At 41.3% G+C, this 19,335-nt stretch overlaps 1 protein-coding gene across 7 annotated transcripts in view; it reads right to left on the bottom strand.

Moving 5' to 3' along the window:
• Positions 1-13,675, bottom strand: part of OSBPL3 (oxysterol binding protein like 3) — an 84,804-nt gene extending 71,129 nt beyond the window's left edge. For all 7 annotated transcript variants that reach the window (XM_057365471.1, XM_057365468.1, XM_057365470.1 and 4 more), the window contains exon 1: positions 13,454-13,675. The gene's annotated coding sequence lies outside the window, so the exon portion shown is untranslated. The remainder of the gene's footprint in view (positions 1-13,453) is intronic.
• Between the last annotated feature and the right edge of the window lie 5,660 nt (positions 13,676-19,335).

Here is a 19,335-nt window from a genome sequence, read left to right on the forward strand (position 1 = left end):
CATTATCAAGCATTATCAGCCTCAGGTCAGGACAACTGTGGCCTAAATATTCACAAAACTGTCACGGAAGCATTAATTCAAAAGCAATTATGTTAAAATAACAAGATCTATTCAGAGTAAATATATAACATCTACCAGAATAAATAAATACCATCCTGCAGAACGTGCAACCTTATCACATAAGTTTATTTAGAGACATTTTCTTGAACAAAAAAATAAAAACAAACAAATAGATGTGACCATTAAAGATGTCTACAAAATCCAGAACCTATTTATTTACCAGATGTTTTTCTCTGCATCTGTTGACCTGTAAATTTGCCTCAGCTGTAGCAGTAGCTGATGATAAACATGGACAACAGCTACTACTGTATTTGTGACTGAAGTAAAATTACATATAAATATTTTCAGTTAATTCTATATATTCACTTAATGCAACTTGAGGGGTTTTTTATGTTTATAAAATACATAAAGACACATTTAAGGGAATGGCTTCACATACATTGGCTTTCCCCGACTCCCTTGCKCTTTATGTATTTCCCTGCTGATTTGAAGTTATACTCTATCTGTGTGTTCAAGGTTACCTAAGGAGGGGGGGGGACAGACTCTCGAGATTATTTATATGGCAAGACTTCAAACAATTGATCCAGCTGTATCTCAAGTGACTTGGTAAAGAGGCATTAAAATAATGAGGAGAGAGAAAGATGGGTGAAACATTACAGCATTTCAGAGTCACTCAGCAGGACTCTCCTGCTCAAGGACTCAATTATGAGACAAGGACACTGACCATGAAGGACAAGGTGACACACCCAGAGAGGGATTTACAGATGAAAGTGAGAAGTGAGAGTTGTTGGGCACCCACACAACCTCCACATCTAAACTCGATGCACAAGTAAAGGAAAATGAGAATGTGACCAAGAAGGACTCTTATCTCTGATTGTTTGATAAAGGGCTGAAAGTCCTAACACAGATTAGAACAGGGTTCAGGCACWCAAGTAATCTGCCCGGGTAAACAGGCATGACGAGATAAAACATTCTGAAGTATTYGTGTGCTTACAAAAAAGAGGCCTCCACAACAAAGCTAATGAACTTGAATTAAATACAAGATCAAATATCATGGGGACAACAGCATCTTAACAGCTAAAATACATAATGAAATTCACATATTATTCAAAAAAGCCTGTAGAGATACGGATGGTTGAAATATACACCACTTAAAATTGTGATAGATTWAAAAAAAAAAAMAMCCCAAACACAACACTGCAAAAGAACTAATAGAACCTGACAGAGTAACAAAAAAATAAAAGAAAAAACACCAAACCAAAATCAACCACACWWTAAAAGGACAGCCTTGCTCAGAGTMTGCAGTAGATTCAAAGAAAGTGGCYKTGGTACAGACTTTATTTTATTAGMGKGAAAAACACCRCAGTGAGTTGGGCATTACAGGAGATTAACTTCTGACTCATGTGAAGTTTAARTAGTCAGGTAGATTGAGGAGTTCAGACTCTCTATATTGAAAAYGCTGACTTGCTGCCTCATTAAATGTGCATAAACAAATCTGGAAATGCCTCATGGGATGCAGCATGCAGGAGATAACTTGAAAGATGAAATAGGCTCAACTAGATAAGTGCTTCACCACACCTCCCAAAAGGGACTGAAGAAGTTGATTAAAGAAGCTGCATCTCAGATATTAAAGCACAGGAATAAAGTTATAGCTTTAAAATATTTGATTTAAGATATATTAAAAAATACTAAAAGATAATAAGTTGAAGAACTAGAAGTTCTTCAACAACTCATAGAAACTATGTGATGTAGTAACCTGGAAGTAAAAATTTCTTAGTAAAGAAACAAAGATTAAATGCCTACGATGAAACAGACCTGGAAAGTAACAAAACCAGCACGGGACTAAAAACAGTATTTTCCTGAGTATGTGTGAAAAAAAACAGATGAAACCACTACAGATTTCTGAAAAAAAAGGGGCAAATTAAATTGTACATAGAGATGCAAATAGAACTTTCATGTAATCTCAGTCTATTGCATCTACTTCACCTCGAGTCAATAAAACATTTAAAACCTATAATCTATATTTCTAAGGCAGACAAATAAACCCAGCTGGAGATATTCTGTGATGGCAGGAGAGCAAACAGAATACCTGTCTTTAGAGCTGAAGCTGAGGTGAGAAAAGCAACAAGAAATGAGCCCTACTACAATCAGCACTATACAGTTAATAATAGCAAAGTAATTTTTACAAAATATTAAAAACAGACTGGAGAAATCTTAGATCTCATCTAGACCTGACAACAGCTGCATTAAAAAAAGTTCGTAATGCTCTTCTTTGGCAGAAGAATTGCAAAGTGACTAAGTGACTAGCCACAGACAACAAAAAAAATTATCAGGCTGGACGGGGATCACCAGAAGAAGTTGCCAAGAATTGCCTGGGGGCTAGTTTTATTTAACAGTCCTACTACTTGCAAGGGAATTGAGGTGTGTACCACAAGCTGCTGCTGACAAAAGGAACAGAGGCACCTCTGATGCACTGAACAACTAGGACAGCAGGGGAGAGGAAGCACATGAACAGAAGCAGGGACAGGTAAAGCAGCTCATCAGCCCTGGAGGCAAGGTCAGGATCCAAGGAGGAACTTACTGAAGTTCTGCTATAGCAGAGGCAAGTGACCAAGGAAAAGAGGGTAATCACTTTCCTGCAGACACGAATACATGTCTGATCAACTCATCAACAAACTGAAGAAGGTATTAAAAGAGAAGAAAAGCTACCCATGACATAAATTAAGGTATTTCTTACAGAGCCATATAGGGAAGCATCAAAAAAGGTGCTGCCAGTACCTGATCTGCTGAGGAAATAAAAAATAGCGCCTAAGACACACGTGAGATAAATGAAGGTTTATGTAAGGAAGATTGACAGCAGAATATTGTCCTGAAATTAATACCATGAGCATACCTAACCTGTCATATCACAAGATTCCCTGCATCTCTTCAAGTCTAAATGCAATTTTCCTCAACTGACTAGGGAAAAGAGAGTCTCCCCTTCTTGAAGAGAGAAAACTGCTTTACAAAGGGTGCAAATGCTCTTATCATAAATACTGAGATAAAATACCAATTTTATCCATATAAACTGGTTGTGAGTAYATTTAGTCAGAATTCTGGAATGAAGTTTTAGTCCAAACACGCAAGCTTTGGAATAATTTGTTAATGACATGAGCTTTGACTATTTTAAGATGATGCTTGGTAACTTTATTAAAGGGAATATACAAATGTATTGACTGCAACAAATGCTGAACACGAGAATCCAGSAACTCTCTTCCAGTCGTGTTATGTGTCACTATCCAGCCACCTTCAGCAAGGAAGTCCTTATATACCACTTACCAATGTTATTATCGCTGATTTAATCTGGGCTGCAAACTGACCTTGCCTTAATACTCTTAGGTTTCCATTAATAAARAGAAATTACTTCAGCTTTACTCGCTTACATGTATTTGTTCTGGGCAAAGTTTTAGTGYGTTTTGGTGGGGTTTTTTAGGGAATATAATTTTTTTAAGTGGCAGATCAAGGATATGGTACTTTTTAGAATCTATGTTTAGACTACCAGACTAGGGAGCTTCAACTACACCAATYCTAACAATGAAAGCTATGCATATTTTCTTATTGATTTGATGTCAATGCTTTGCATGTCCTTGCCTTTCCAAAGACAGCTACAGCCYCCAGAATTCTGGGGCTCAGACACAGAGAAACGAGTGCTTCGGAATCTCAGTGCAAGCAGGAAGAAGGAGATCAGAACAATTCCCTTCTTCAAAGTCAATCTAAGCACAAATCTAACCCAGCTATGCCTTACAATTTTTGTTTGCACTCCTCCAACTTTTCACAAAGCATTTTTGCATGCAAATATTCCAGTGGCATTCACAGACTAGGCAAAACAGCTTCATAAGATGACTTGGCTGTATTTACTCAAAACACCCTCATGATTTTGAAGGGCCAAAAACAAACCCACAAGACAATAAAAAAGCAGTTTAGTAAGCCAGAATAAAAAGTGAAGAATTTAAGTTATGTACATTATAAATAAGAAAAAGAAAAATCYTCTTTTCCTGCCCTTYATGCCTCATTCCATTAYSAAATACCAYCCYTCCTTCCAGCTGTAACTGCATTACRCTGGGCTAATATAGAAGAAATTATTTTATCAATAAATTAATGCACAACAAATGCACAGCCTATACCATCTCTGTTCTGAAGTAAGCCATCACAAGGTAGATCAAGTAGCWATGYACTTGCAGAATGCTGAGCAATGATRTTAAGAAAGAAAATCCCTCTAGGATTCTGGTTCTGCAAGATGTGAGTGCTGGGAGACAGGCTGTAGTGAGAAAGCCATTGCATGTTTCTAATAGTCAAGAGACATACCTTATTTTTTCTTTTAGCTTAGAACACAAAGTTCACTTAAACAGCAAGCAAAGATGATCCTTTTGTAGAAGGGCTCTGGAGACTGAACTACTATTTAAATTTGAGAAAACCAGAAGCAAACAACTCTCATCCTGCACTGAAGTGTGTGTTTATGCTAACCACACATTCTAGTCATATTGAAATATATAATGCAAACTCACTTGACAAGAAGTGTTTTGTAGTTCAATGTGAACTGTCATGTCTGGAATGCYAAGACTGAAATGGCATCCACAGTTAGGAAAACACCAATTTCAAATGYGGAGATGTGCCCCAGAAACCAAGATTTCCTAAGCCTCTTTAAGTAGGAAGCTGTTACCATCCCAAACCCTTCTCAAAGTGAGAACAGTCACTTGATGTCACTGAGATACAGCTACTGTTTTACCACTGAATTACTATGAAAGTAAGAAAGCCACTTGTTTAAAAACAGAGGAGGGCTGACAATGCAGCCAGAAATAAAGAGGAAGTTGCATTTTCCATGCTTAGCTTATCAAAGTAGTCAATTAGGACTAAAAACAGATTATTAAATTTTTCTGGTGAAAATAATTACTTGCATGCATTTAAAAACACTCAATGGTGTCCCATTACTTGAAATTTGATCTTTTAAAATGTAACAGTATCACCTGTAAGGGATCTTCTCTACACCAACAATTGCATGCACGTGACATGGCAGATGAAAGYGATCTTATATGCTTAAGTGTGCCAGCAATAAAGGAAGAAAAGCAGTTTATAAGCCACACTTATCAAATATGCCATTTTGGCAAAGCCTGACATTACTTTTTCTAATCTTCTTTCAAAAACAAGCAAACAAACAGCAAGTGTCATCAGCAAAAGTGTTATCCTGGCAATGGCTCTGCCGTTGATTTCCAAGTGCAAGTGTTGATCCTGCTGAACTCCAAGTAGTAAAGTACAATATAGTATTATACATAGGAAAATGAGCTGTAAAACTGTGTGCTTGTGTGTGGAGAGCAGGCTATGATTCAGCCATCCTGTGGAAAATTCTAACCTCTTGTCTCCAAATCTGAAATAAAGTTCCACATTTATTCAGTGAGTGAAAAAACATGATTTCAGCAATGTATTTGTATTCTTATTCTAAGAAATAGGATGTTAAAAAAAGCTTACTTCAACAAAACAAACTGGATAGCAGCTAAAAGACAAGAACTTTATTTATCCACAGTAGCACTTCCCTACCTTGGCAAGTTCTCCTTCCTCAACAATATGATATTCTCTAAGCACTGGGAGATATTAAATAAGTGAGACTTTAATTTTATAGGGTTTATAAAGTTATCACAATTTTGAGTGTTTCTGGGTTTAATCTCTTACAGTTGAAATTGGTGGRTTTGAAAGACAATAAGAAATCTGCAAATGAACTCACTGATATAACTTTAGTTTTTTTAAACAACAGGAAAGAATGAATGTGCTTTATACTTCCTGAATGTCAGCAGCTGTGACAGTAGTGTAAGAACTATGAATTCTTAACTTCCTAGCTAGGTCACTCAGTAAAACAATATTAGTACCATTCTGTTAAGGAAGACAAGAATCAGTCATAATACTTTGGCTTGATATTTTTGGCGCAGAAATTTTCCTGGAATCTAAACCCAGCTGGCTGCCTTCTCAGCCTAGAAGTGATACAGATACCACAGTTGTAGGCAAATGAAGGTCCATGATACATCTTTGTTGTCCATCATTCCATTCACTAAATAGGATTTGTTGACACTAGTAAGAGCACACCTACTGAATTCATGTTTTAAAAATCAGTATCTTTCTTGCCAAGACATGACAAAGTCCTGYAGACTCTGCCGAAACACCTAAACTCTTTTCCTTCCATTGTTTGACCTTAATCAGAAAGCAAACAAGAAATATTAACTCTTCTTTCCTAACACTGTTGTTACGAGAGTTCAATAACAGGACAAGATCTAGCCTAGATCCTCCTCTCTTCATATACATATTGCTGTTATTTGACTTCAGTATCAAGCAAATTAGAGAACCCTGGTAGTTCTAGTTCTCTGCTTTCTAAAAGTCAAATTCTCTCAGACAGACACCCCCAATCCTCCACAGGAAGCCTACTCCAACAATGGTGGCACCCCGTTGTACGAGAGATGACCTACCCCAACCACAAGGTTGGTTACTGACCTTACTGCTTAAGGTTCAGGCAAGAAAAAAAAAAAAAAAAAAAAAAAACCAACAAACAAACAAACAAAAAAAAATAACCAACAAAAAAACCACCAAGACTCTGGCTGGTTTTTCAAAATCAATTTGTCCGTCTACGATTTTGAAGAGCAGAATTGCCCTTCGCTAAGCTTCAAAATAGCCTAGTAAAATTGTCACAGAATGGTTCAGGTTGGAAGGCACCTCTGGAAAACATCTGGTCCAACCCCAGGCTCAAGCAGAATCACCTGGAATGGGTTCCCCAGGATCATGTTCAGAGAGTTCTTGAGTATCTCCAAGGAGGGAGACCCCATCTTCTCTGGGCAATCTGTGCCAGTGCTCAGCCAWCCTCCCAGTGAAGGAAAAGCTTTCTGATGTTCAGATGGAACCTCCCCTGTTTCGATGCCCATTGTCTCTGGTCTTGTCACATATCTTAACAAGTGACAAAACTAAACATGGCTGTTCCGAGTGATTCAGCTAACCCTATTTAACAGTAACAGCAAGCAACATGGAGTTCTGACAAGTTTCCAGGGTAGACCATAAAGTCCTCTTAATTATCCCTCTTAGCAAAACAAAACAAAAAAAAGTTGAGAATCTTCTCTTCAGACATAGACTTAATAGCACCTTTTCCTTATTATTGTTTTTTGTTTCTTTATTCCAATATTGCTTATTTTAAAAGCAAATACCTGCAATTTTTTAGCAACAAATGCCAGCTCCAAATAGCCTGATGCATTCAAGGTGGTCTGCCTTCTTTTGAGGTGATGAAGTCATTGYTAAAAAGATGGATCTGCCACCTAAATGGCTGCACAGTGCCCATGAACTAACAGCTCACATGCCTCTGTGCTGCACAGACACATCCAGCTAAGGGGGAAAACCCCACACAGCTACCAAATTGCAGAAAGGCATCTCTGAGCAAGTACCAGCCTGCCTTCCTCTGGCAAGCAGCAGGGTATCAGGGAGGGAACCTGAGAAAGCCACCACAAACTCCTAACCACAAACCTGCAGAGACTCATTAGCCCACATCCTTTGGAGCTCGCTTCATCTGCTCCCAAAYACACAGACAATAATCACTTGCCTGCCTTCAGGATCGCAGTTGCTACTGATTATTTACACATCGTTATTTTAAATCAGTCAAGCAGTACCACAGAAGATGAACAGACACTTGCTGTTTCTTTTTTTAAGGTATACGAGACTGTCAGTCACTCAATCACGTTCATAGTGAAACTTCCTTCCTCCCATCATAAATTGCACTGAAATTCAGATTTTATGCTGCCAAAGCTTTGTGCCAAGGATCTCAGCATTCATATTTGTCACAAGCAAGAGATATTGAAAAACTATAGAATAATTCATTCTCCTTCAGAATATAGTATTTTATCAGACTATTAAACAAACTTCTCTGGCAGTGCAGTTACAGCCAATGTAGTCTCAGCTGCCAGTATGAGCAAGATGCGTCCCACATCACATTCAGGGCAGATGCCACGGTTRTGCCTCACAGCCTGAATAGCGCCAGAACCCTTTGACAAGAAAACTTAGCAAGACTGGTCTCAAAGTCATATGTTGTCACTGCAGGCAGCACAGAAAAAGTTCCATAAAAATAAGAATTGTACATTTCACTTCGGCATGAGTGAAACCATGAGCATGAAGTAACTCTAACCCTCCTCAAGGCTATTTTTCTAGGCACGCTGACAAAGCAATTATCTCGGGGAAGAGGGAGACATTGCAACAAAATGTTTTTAACATGCGTGRCTGGCAAGATGGAAGAAAGCAGTACCAGAGACCTGTATCCTAKTCTGTTCACATGAAAACTGGAAGGGCAGGACTTAACCTTCTGTAACAAGCAGAATTAACAGTGACACAGATGGGTTTGTGCACTGAGAAGGATAAAGTCTCCTGCACACATGGTCCTTTCGCTGATTGCCAGGCTGTTCAGAAATTGTCTCTTCAGTGGTTTCAGCTATTCTCTGGGCAGAATATACATGTGAGGCAAATGGAGTACATGCACACAGCTGCTCCCTATCAGAACCACTAACACCGGGAGCTTCATTCATTTTCACCAACAACTATATGAAAGTGGGACAGACTAAAATTGGAACAGTAAAAATGTGTACACTGTGACTAGGAAAAGCCTCCAGAATCATGAGAATAAGTGGCATCAGATAAGAGAGAAGTGACCTGAGGGTGACCTAAGTGACTGGCACAAGAGATAGGAGATTACAGTTGTGATAAAAGACTCTTTGCAGTATCATCATGAACAATAATGACAGGACTGGCTACAATTAAGAAAAGTATGACTACATTCAGTAAGGGAAATATTTCAGATTTCTACCCTGAAAACATTCATCAAAGGATACACAGAATGGCCAGAAAACCCAATATTTCATTTTTTTTCCTAATAATAATAGTTCAAAAAGTGACAACTGAAATTCAAAAGATACCCCTACAAAATACACAGAATAGTTAGAAACACTCACAAACAAGGGTGAGTTTGTCACCTTTATTAATTCATATTGTTACTGTCTTTGTTCTAAGAGCAGCAATTACATACAAGTGCTGCATGACAACCGTAGCACCACATACTGTCACATACTGTCATGATTTTGCTGTGATTTTTTTTAAGGTTTAAGTTCAACCAGCATGCAGGCAGAATGTGAAGATGACTTAAAAAGTTGCTAATATGTAAAGGTGAATAAAAAAAAAAAATCTCCTTAATTCTCAATCTATGCATTACATTGGAAAGTAGAGGAAAGGGAGATTTGTTCACATCCCATATTAATATAAGTGCCAAAGAAAATGTTCAGAAGGAAATAATTAAGTGTTGACATGGCAGCAGCTGTGTTTGCCAACCTAAATATGATTCAGGCATCAAACTCCCACAACTTAAAGACTAGAGAAGAAATGTTCAGTTCAAGTACTTGTAGTTTAACTGCTGGGCTTGGAAGTGAGAAATCTAAAAACACAGATATATACACACCTCATGGCTGGACAAGGAAGGCAGAGCCTGCCTAGTATGTTTTCAACGACTTTCTTTCAAAGGAAGAGTTTTCACATTCAGTCTTAACAATTAGAAAATCGAAAAGCAGCAGAGGCACACAGAGCATCATATCTGCAGCCTTCCTCCTGTGACTTACCAGAAGCTATTAGGAAGCCACTATCTTTATGTCAGGATGCCTGTCTCACAGCCAGATATACAATTATTTAGTTTAGAGATAGCTCCAAGAGCTAGATGCACAAAGGAATTCCCAAGGTGCTACATCAGCTTAGGGTTTAGAGGTCAGTGAAAGTCAGTTCTCTCTCTTATTCGTTCCTCCTGTTACACATAACAGGGATTCCTGTCAAGTCTTGCTTATCAGTATGTATTTTCCACAGAAAACAACTCGAGAGGCATTCTAGAACAGCCTGCATCCAAAGACTGTAAATCATCAGCAAATAGGAAACAGATACTGCAAAAAGTGCTCAGCACCTGCCAGATTGAAAGCAGCTCAAGTGTGTTTCTTTACTTTCATGGTTAACATCATGGAGTGCCCAGACACTGAAATAGGATTAGGCCCTGCTGTGCTCAGTGCCACACACCAACACGTGACTTCTACCCTAAGGAGCTTGCACTGAGTCAGGCACACCAGACAGGCAGGACAGTAGAGGCTGAGCTGCAATGGACAAGTACATTTATCGGTTTCAGCTAGCATTCCTAAAGCCCTCATTGCTTTTAGCAGCCAGGCAAGTACCAGAATTGTCATTGAATTTGTATTTTAGAAAAAAAAAATAAAACCCCCCAAACAAATAAACAAACCCAGCAGCCACAACAGCTCTGATCATTTAATAATTATCTCAGTTGCAACAGCTGAATACAGAAAATCAAAAAGAATTTGTTCAAGTTCTCTATTTTCTTCCCCAGCTGAGGCTGTCCTTGACTTTATTTTTAAATGTTTCAAGCGACTYGCAACAATGTGCCACCAGCTTCATGCTGACAGAGTTCCAAAACYCCAACACTTCATTCACGTTCATTCGTTCATGTCATAACTTCATATACAATAGAATCTATTTCTGAACATATGTGAGAACCCTATGTGAAAGACACAAGCATCATCAAGAACTTTGCACAAGCAACAAGCTAAAATGGATTGAAAAGAGGAGTTAGGGATATTCTGCCTCCCAGGGTCAGACCCAGAGCTGTGTTTTTCTTGGCTATTAGGCCTACAACTTTACCTGGGCTATATAGTCATTAGCATCAACACCCACATCACTCAACCTTGAAGATAGAGAGAAAACTTCTCTCTAAGGTAATTAGAAATCAACATGGAGAACAACAGGACTGAATGTTGCACACACAAAACCTCCTAGTCCTTAAATAAATGAGAAACTAAAGCAATGAAATATCTATTTCAAGGCACAGTATTCAAGGACATAGCACAAGTGACAGCTGCAGGARCCTAAAAACAGTGCCTGCTCCCCAAAGTGTAATGTTTGAACATAATCACTAATGCAGAAGRCAGACATGCAAATACAGCATCTCAAAGAGCAGAGCAGGGTAAATTTGGTAACATATTAGTCCCGGTCTAGAGAGCTGTTTGTCAGATCTCAGTATATCTGCATCCTATTATCTGAAACTTGATACAGAAAAAAAGRCAATTAGATTCTCCTAGAAGTTTCTTTGGTACCTTAGCAGCAGTGTATCACAGTATCTATACCCCAACCTTTTACCAGCAAAACTTTGCTACTTTCGTAAGTCAAATCTTAACTGGAACTGATGTAGATAAAATGCAGTAAGATCAAAATATGCTGATATGACAGGTACTACACTACTTCTGACATGTARAAATACTCCATGCAGAGTAACATACTCACTCTGCTGCCTCGCTCATCTCTGTGGTTTTGAAACGCACTTTGCAGCAAATCAAATTTAAACCTAAAATATATTAGCACTTTAGATATGAATTAACTTTTCTATAGAAAGGCCTTGATCTCATTTAGTAGCTATGAGCACCATTTGTAGTTTTACAATCAGAAACCATAAGATCCARGAAATGCTATGTTTGACCAGATTTTCTCCTCAGTATGTAACGAGACCCAGAGAATCCAACAAATGCAYGTCAGCTTAATTCCTGCAACTGTTTATAATAGATGTGGTTTGAACAAGACCCAGTTCTTTACAACAATGTACACACATCTACTTAAAAAAACCAAATAAGGTTTTGTATAAAATACAGTGTACTTACATTTGCAACAGTGAATGAGCTACCCACATACAGTGTTGCAACAGGCAGACTCCAGCAGAGTCTCACCATCATTTCCTGTCCTTGGTGAACACACTAATAATTTCAGCACAACCACAACTGTTCAGTGCAYGCAGAGAGAACATCTCCAACACCTAAAAGTCCCCTCCCAACTCTCCTGCATGCAAACCATACTATATAAAATTATAAAAGAAAGGACGTAAGTGGGCCTAATGCAATGTGGGGAAGGCAATATAAGAGTAAAGAGAAAGAGATTCAAGACTTGTGAATGCTAGCTTTGCAATCAGATAGGAGCCACAACGGAAAACCAGTTCGCTTAATCTGTTGGGAGTGCACACTTATTTAAAGATATCTTTTAAAAAAATACTTTAAACAATAAGAAACAAAGCTCATGGAAATTAAAACTATTGCTACCCATGGCTTTACAGAAAATGCCCATGAAAACACAGGCATTAAATAACCAAACCGGACTTACAAGCTCTGTTGAAATTAAGTAGAGTGAAACACTCTGAACTCTATGAGTGAAACACTCTGAACTCTATGATTAATCGATGAAAGTCAAGGGATGAAGCAACTGTTCCATTTGTCCCTTCTCAAGAAAACAGAGAGAGAAGAYATAAGCGGCCTAGGACAAAAACAYAAGGCAGAAARTTACCTTACATTTATCAAAWGCCCTTTTCTCTAGCTATTCCAGATATTCTCCTAGTAAAAATAAAACAGTCTTAGTGAAGAGTACTTCACTGCCACTGAACTTTACAGAGAACAGTTTTCAAATAATGGAGTATTTAAAAGCTCACCTTGCCTACTTGGTTCTCAAATGGAAATTGAATCAAASTGGAAACAAGCTGGATTTAATTAACCTATTTTCTTTAAGATAGGTTAAGATAGGTTTATTTCTTTAAGAAATTAAAGTAATAATAATGGTGGCTTTTTTTCCTTCTTTATTTTACAAGAGCACAGAGAACCACAGATGGAGCAGAGATCGACGACTTTGCAAACACGCCTAAGATTTCTGAAGTTCTATTTCACACCCAGCCGGCTGCCAGGCGATTCCCCAGAGCCCGCAGCAGCGGGGAGAGCTGCTCCAGCCCACCTCCAGGGCAGCGGCTGCCCGGTGTGGCACAGCTCACCTGGAATTCGCTCCGGCTCGGTGCCACACGGAGCACTCCAGGAGTCAAATAAACCCCTCAGCGGCACCCTCCCAGAGCAGGAAAGGTGTCTAAGTTGGCTGTCGCTCTGGAACAGCCGCGAGGGGCTGTGACAGCGCGGCCGGGGACCCCGAGAGCCGCAGGAGGAGGCTGGAGGGAGCTCGGCTGGGCAGGCGGGATGAGGCGCTGCACCGGCAGCAGCCTCCCGCCCGCGCCCCGGCCAGGAGCCGTGGGCGCCCTCGCTGCCGGTCGGGCGAGAACGGCGCTTTCTGGGCGCCAAAACGCCACTCTCCCTGCGTGCCGAGTTCGCCGGCTGCTGTCCCGCGAAGCCCCGGCTCGTCCCGCGGAGCCCCGGCTCGTCCCGCGGAGCCCCGGCCCGCCGCGGCGCTCCAGCGACGGCAGCCTCCACCGCCGCCAGCCCCGCCGGGCTGCGCGCCACCAGCCCGCCCTGTCCCATCCCGTCCCGTCCCTACGGCGGGCACCCACCTGAGCTCCACACCTACGGCCCGCCGGGCGCCCCCGCCATGGCCCCCGGGCAGCGGCGCCCCGCAGGCAGGAGCGAGGAAGGGAGGGAGAGAGGAAGGAGCCTGGCAGGAGCGATAGCCGCCAGCGTAAAGCGCCGGTGCGGACTGAGCGCTCGCTCCGGCTGCCGGGGAGCAGCCACGAGCGGAACCGGCGGCGGGACCGCCGCGCTCGACTGACGGCCGCGCCGGCCAACAGGAGGAGCCTGCCGCTGCCCCCGCCCCGCCACGGGAGCCACCGCCCGCCTTCCCGGCCGTGGGGCGGGGGAAAGGGGGTGTTTCCATGACGTCAGGGGCAGCGCCCGCGGACAGGTGGGGAGCGGTCCCCGAGGGGACACGGGGACAGGAGCCCCGGGCTAAGCCGGAGCTGAGCCCCCGAGCCGGCCTTAAGCAGTTGGGGCAGGGCGGGCTGCGGGCACGGCAGGGCAGGTCAGGCGCGGAGCTAATCCCGCTGCGGCCCTGAGGGAGCCTGGGGAGCGATGGCTCCCTGAGCCGCCTGGTCCCGAGGGCGCGGCTTCCCGCGCCGTAGGGGCGAAATGCGAGAGGGCGCCGGTGGAGTGGGTTTGTCGGGGGACCGCCGCATTCACGGCAGCCTGCGGGCATCACTTCCCGCTCACGAGGAGCGCTTCCCGCGCCCGTCCTTGCCATCCGCCTCGGGAARAGCTCCTCCGTGGGAGAGAATCATCCCTTCCCGCCTTCCCCCGCTACCCCCACTCCCCACCGGCATCCTAAAATTATCGTGTTCCTCTGTACGTTGTTTAAAAATAAACAACTTGAATGACTAATTAGATCGAAGCCGTTAGAAGCGCGCTGGACGGCTTCCATGAACCCTGAATGTGTGCGCTAAATCTTTCAGAAATTGTTACTGCTTGCGAGGAGGTAGACGGGATGTGACCTRGCACACCATTCACACCGTTTTTACTTACAAAGTGCGATTTAATCCATAMTTAGGAGAAACGGAGTGGGGCTGAAAGAACCACCCCCGTTTCTTTACTAAGGCTCGCACACCCGAAACTGATCAGCTGCTTGTCATTCCATTCAGAATTCGGTGCTTTTCTCGACTGGAGGGAAAAAGAAGCCCTTTTCTTCATGTATACCATTCACACAGCGTTAAAAAAGAGCAGAAGCATTTGGAAAAGCAAGCTCAATGACATCCCAAAAGGTAGGTATGGTATTCACAGAAGGGAACTTGAGGTAGCATAACMCAGGAGCAGAGTAGTACACTGCACCTTGAAGGAAATCTTGTAAGGATTTGAGAGATGCCAGAGTATCACYCTTAGTAAGGACATTGTCCAGGGTAGGCTTCCCAAACCATCAGCAGCAGAGTGACCCAAATACCCTGAAAGGCATTTTCAGAGCAGGCCTATGTGATGCTACAGCACAGAGGGCTTCTGATGCCTTTGCTGTTGACTGTAGCTGTATAGCCTGATGATAGCTTAAGGAGGTACTGCCTACAAAATCAAAACTCAAGCAACGACTTTTTTTACAGCACCAAGCATCAAAGTCAGTGAGAAGCAAGGGAAGTAATTTTTGTTTTCATTATATTGTTTAATGTAGCTCCAAGTTACTGCTGTATGGGAATTCAGGCATTGCCAGAGGGTATATATCAGGTTGCAAACAAGCGGAGTTTAACAACAGCATACAGCAATCCCTTAGGTTTCAGACTTTATAAAAGTTTGATTTTATAAATCCAGGCTTTAGCACAAAATTAGCAGCCCCTGCCATTTTAAAGAACACGCTTTTTGAGCTAAAAGCACTAAAAGCACCAGCCTGCAGCAGCAAATCAGTTAAGGAACAAATTAGACAACTGGAATATGTTGATGATACACCTTTCTAGTGTTCACATGATGTAATAGCACATCGTTAAGTTAACAGCATGTTTCCTATGCCTGTGTGGCCTGTTCCAACTTCCAGTGAAACCAAACTCAGACCATCTCTTGATTTAGAAAGGGAGTGTATGTCTCCCTGAAGATGTAAAGTCTCCAAGCCCTGCAATAAAAAAGACACAAACAATGCAAAAATGAAATTCTCTTCCAGACCTAAATCTCTGTCTTGAGTCCTGCTGTATAGACATTGCACTATTAGAGATTCCTGAAATATTTAAGACTTTTACTGTTTCTGAGTAAAAAACATGGGCTAGGCACATCTATGTGCTGCATTAAGTTGTTTCACTGGAGTTACTTCAGGAAGGAGTTTGATCTTCTTACAGATTTAGGGCTTTATTTCCTTTCCCTTTATTCTTCCCTCTGTCAAACAGGAACAATGAAAACTATGGGAGTGCTCTCTTTTCCTCTGCTAAAGAAAAGTTTAGAAATAAATTAATAACCAGCCTTTTGAGAATAAAATTATTCTTTCTGTTAGAAAAGCAACACACTGGGAAATAGTGACAGTTTGTTTACTGAGATGGCGAAATACAAGCTGGTTGTACACAGTGGGGGAAATATATGGGCAGAAAGCCTTTGTATGAATATAGATTGCTGGTTTTTGTTCTTAATAGATCCATCAACACAAACTCATCCGATATAGAATCATTAAAGGAAGGTGGTTAGGGTATTCCTCAGCAATATGCACTTAACCTTCGATTTACCCTTGCTCTTTGGGTTTTCTCTTCTGATTGATGGAGCCTCATGACACAGTAATCTTTTCAGAGCTATTAGGAAGAGGAACTCCATTCTGCATAATCCAACAGGTATTTTAAAAAAAATCAGTTTCCCTTTGATTTATTATAATTCAGAATAAAATTACAAGGTCTGAATTAAAACTCTACCAATATGTGTGTCCTTTTAGCTTGCTCTTTCCTGTGGTTTTGTAAAGACAGTTCTTAATGTTTCCAGTGGTGCAATGAAAGGGACTGTCTTTTGATTTCCGGCTTGATTTTTTTTCCTTTGGTTATTAGGTGAAAATAATTACTGAATCCCTATTGAACTCAAAGGCATACAGTGTTATTTTATGGTTAGGCAATCTTAGTCTCATGAGTGAGCCAGCATCCATATGATGTATATGGACTGCAAAGAGGCAGGCTCATCATGAGACACAAGTTTTGTCCTGTGGTTTGAGCAGAACAACTGACAAGCAAGTCTGGTGAAGAGCTTCTACTTTTACAGCAGATGGATATATTTGTCAGTATCTATGTGGTTGAGGTGCAAGCAGCAGGAGAGTTGTACACATCTCAAAGTTATTGGATTCATCTAACTCTTCTGATGACTATGCACATATATCTTCAGTCCTGAGCAGGAGGTATCTATCTTGAAATTAAGAAACATCTTTCCTCATGCACAAAAATAAATCGGTCCTTGAGAGCTTTTTTCTTTGCACCAGCCCTCCCCATGATGTCATTTCTGTCCTTATGCCAGTACCTTCTATGCTATTCTTGCTCACCACTGAGGAGCCTCAATCCCATGGAYAGTCTTTGGCAAACATTGCTGACATCCTGTTGCACTCACTGGCTGATATTATGGAAGCTTTCGGCACTGCCTTCCATGAGTCCTTCTTGCTGGTGCTTCTAAATGCTTGCCAATCTCCCTACACTGCCCAGGACTCTTTTCACATGACCACAGTTACTGGGTCTTCTTCCATGACTTGTCTGGATTCCCAACTATAATTAGCCTTGCTAAATTYCCTTTGGAGCCCTTCTGGATACCTCTGAGGTAAAAGCATATCATGTGTTGCAAAATTCAWTAATTTTTGCAGTACTTTTAGTGATCTTATTTGTGCCTTATCATTTGTATGGTGTTCAGAGCTCTACAGCTGTGGGGAAAACACACCTGCTGTCACAGCACCCTTTACTCTTTTTCTCTTTACAAGCTGCTACACTGATTGTTGCTTATTTATTCAGATGAGGCCAGAGAGAGAGTGCAGAAGGCTTACAGTCTTTCCATGTTGGCAAAGCAGGTGTGTGGCCAGAAGTCAAAATGGCAARGTGAAAAACTGAAAAGGAACAAATATCCACCAGCTTGGCACTCAGCAAGAGAATTCCTGTGCTGAGTGGTCACGAGAAGTTTGACCTGGTCCAAAATTTCCAAAGCTGGATAGGATGAACTGGGCAGCAAACATTAAAAAAGATGCACAGATTTACTGTGGCTGCCATGACCATGCATAGTGTATACCTGCGTAACATGATATGCAATATGATGTGACATATACAACATGCCATCAAAACATAACATCATGGCTTCATCAAAACATGTCATCATGGATTCACAGCCTCTTTCCGCAGCACTGTTGATCTGTCCCAGAAGGCAACAATGCACACCAAATAAACAGAGAAGGCATATGTTGCTTAAAAAGGCATATGTTGCTTAAAAAAGACCCAAAAGCTGATCAGAAATACCCAAAAATGCAGACCCTCAAGAACCCTGTCTTTTGTGAGTGTGTGTGTTTGTGCATTACCTGCCACAGGAGGATCTGTGGACTTAGCAATCACTGAATTCCAAATAGTAACATTCATCATGAGTACTAAAAATAATTTTYTTGCTGTTGGTTTGAGTTTTATTTGTCTATTTTACTTAGCTCCAGAGAAACTATGAGGGCCCAGTGGCATTCAGTCTGGCTCCCAGGCTTACCGCATTTGAGGGCCAACTTCTGAATGTCATGTGGTCACTGTGTGGTRGATGAGTAAACCTAACATGGAGATCTCTAGAGAAACAGGGAATTAAGAACCACTGAGTTTCTACTTCACACAGATGAGGACAATTTTCACACATTTTAACTTTAATACTGGAAATGAAAGGCAATGTCAAGGTTTTCAATAGAAAGTTATTTTGATTTTTTTTTTTTAATAGCAGCATTTTCCTATAAGAAGTTAACATACTGGCAATTGAAGATTCTGGATTTTTCAGTCTTGTGCTGGTTTCATACATACCAGATGCTGTTTTATAACATTTATCCTCCTCCCCCTCATTGGTGACTATTACTCATTCGTCCAAGTGTTCTGGAATTTTAGTATTTATCTAAAAGGCAGTCGGATGAAAAAAAAAAAAAAAGTTCTCTTTTTTTTTTTTCATATTACTTAAGGCAGAAAACATCAGAGTACATGGAGGTTTGACGTATTCAGAAAACATGTTTACAGAGATTTGGTACAGGTCTGTGCAGAATCTGCCAACTAGACGCTGTTCAGCTGGCAGAGGGCAATACAGCTATTAGGCAAGAGTGTCATTCAGTGCACTGTGGGCCAGATTATCTGTCCCTGCTGATGCAGGCCTGGTTATTCAGGTTGCTACTGAGGGGTTCTACCTGAAGGAGGAAAGACAGAAGCCTCCTGTGGGCACAAAGGATTAGCAGAGATACTCACACCYACGGGTCCTTTGGCTTTCTAGAGACTCTCCTAGATGCAGATGGAAGACAATAATATATTGTCTATTGCAACCAAAGTTTCTGCTTACTTCAATGGGCTCTGAGTGATGCCACCTCAAAAGGCATACCTCTTGTGTTATTCTTTCTCCTTAACTATTGCACACAGCACGGAGCACTTCAAATCTGAGTTTAGGTCCCTGCTCTTTTTTTCTCAGAGGATCTGCACACAGATTCTTTAATCTTTGGTGACTGTCATGTGTTCTACTGTGAGAGCAAGATCCCAGTTTCTCTTATTAGTACTAGCTTCGCTGTTCCTTTTCTCTGAATGCACAAAACAGCAAAAAATGTGGAAACACTAATGCAAAAAAACCTGCCGATGCCAAGTTACTTCATTTTTTTGGGACCACGAACACAGAAGGTAAGATAAGACACTGAATTATTATCTGGAAGAAGACCACGGGATAGGTACCTTTGCATTTCACGTCWAAGTAAAATAAAATTATATTGCTCAAACCTTGTAAATTGGACCTACAAGGTRTACTTCCACAAAGTTTT

Source organism: Malurus melanocephalus, unplaced genomic scaffold (assembly GCF_030028575.1).
Source record: "Malurus melanocephalus ecotype Western Australia unplaced genomic scaffold, MMel_1.1 scaffold_53, whole genome shotgun sequence".
NCBI classification, from domain to species: Eukaryota; Metazoa; Chordata; class Aves; order Passeriformes; family Maluridae; genus Malurus; species Malurus melanocephalus.